The sequence below is a fragment of the Corvus brachyrhynchos genome, unplaced genomic scaffold (genome assembly GCF_000691975.1).
Source record: "Corvus brachyrhynchos isolate BGI_N302 unplaced genomic scaffold, ASM69197v1 scaffold91, whole genome shotgun sequence".
Classification (NCBI taxonomy): Eukaryota; Metazoa; Chordata; class Aves; order Passeriformes; family Corvidae; genus Corvus; species Corvus brachyrhynchos.
The window spans coordinates 1,349,026-1,350,255 of NW_008236442.1; the positions used below are offsets into that span (position 1 = coordinate 1,349,026).

General features: G+C 45.0%; 1 protein-coding gene across 1 annotated transcript in view; it reads right to left on the bottom strand.

Annotated features, from left to right (window-relative positions):
• The window catches only part of PRICKLE2 (prickle planar cell polarity protein 2), a 58,397-nt gene extending 57,641 nt beyond the window's left edge, over positions 1-756 (bottom strand). The window contains exon 1 of the mRNA XM_017747166.1: positions 692-756. The gene's annotated coding sequence lies outside the window, so the exon portion shown is untranslated. The remainder of the gene's footprint in view (positions 1-691) is intronic.
• Positions 757-1,230: the final 474 nt, after the last annotated feature.

Consider the following 1,230-nt stretch of genomic DNA (forward strand, 5'->3'; position numbering starts at 1 on the left):
TGAATCCTTGTTTCCAACTAAAACCGCAGGCTACTAACATAGCCTCCTTCTGTTTAATTCCTAAATTATCCTAAAGCAACTGAATTCAGCCAGTTGATTAAGTACTTAAAACACTTTGTTTCCTTCAAAAGAAGCTTTTGTTTTGCTGGAAAAAAAATTGGACTTTTTCTCCTGAATTCATACTAACAAAGGCATAAGAAACCCAACATCCCAAAGCTAAAATACCGCTTTATCCTGCATTAAATACAGCTGCCAAAGGCCCAAAATCCGCATTTTGTCATTCCACATGTATCCTTGCAACAGCTGAGAAGACACACAGCACATCTGGAAACTCAGAGCTGAAGATAAGCTGCAGCCTCTTGCGGGGTTTTACTCTTCATGGGTTTTAAAGAGAGTGAAAAAGCAGGAGCAGCTCAGGGACTGGCGACAGAACTCATGTTTGCAAGGAGAAGTTTTGCTGTGTCCAGATATTAAATCAAATATTAGCAGAGGATACAGCACAACCCTGCTCCTGTGCCTGGCCCCTGACAGCCCTTGCCTGTCCTGGACTCTGCCTACAAAGGGAACTGATGCTCGCAAAGGCAGGCAGGAATCAGGGCTGAAAAAGAAAACCATTTCTTAATGCAAACATTTGTAGAGCATTAAAGCCACTTATACTTTCAGATGCTGTAAATGGGGTGTGATTACTTACCCCGGCTAAATAGGCATTCATACGCTGGAAAACCCCCATGGAATGGGTAAGGGCGGAGGGAAGGACGGGCAGGACAGACCCTGGAGCATCCTCAGCGATGGCAGTGCCCGGGCTGGAGGCTGCCTGTGCCCTGCCAGTGGCTGTGGGAGGGCAGGTCCCTGGCGGCTGCCCCGGCTGCTGGAGTGACGCTTGCTGCAGTTTTAGCTTATTGGTGAAAATCTTAAACCTTGCTCCAATCCTGTCCCTTTACCCAAATGTAGCTCTCTGCAGAGGCAACAGCCTTTCCAGTTTTGACTAGCGGTATGAAAGCAGTTACCTTGCCAATGTATAAATCACACAAAGAGAAGCAATAAAAAAACCACCTCCACGTTCAATTTGTTTCACCTCTTTCTCACAAAAAAAAGTTTCTTATCTACTTACTTGGAATAACAGCCATGTGAGAGCATTGAAGAAAGCCGGCAACTCTCAGCCTGTATCACCAGATCAAAAATCAGTATGGTAAGTATCAGGATGCCAATAGAAGCACTATTTGTAAGAAA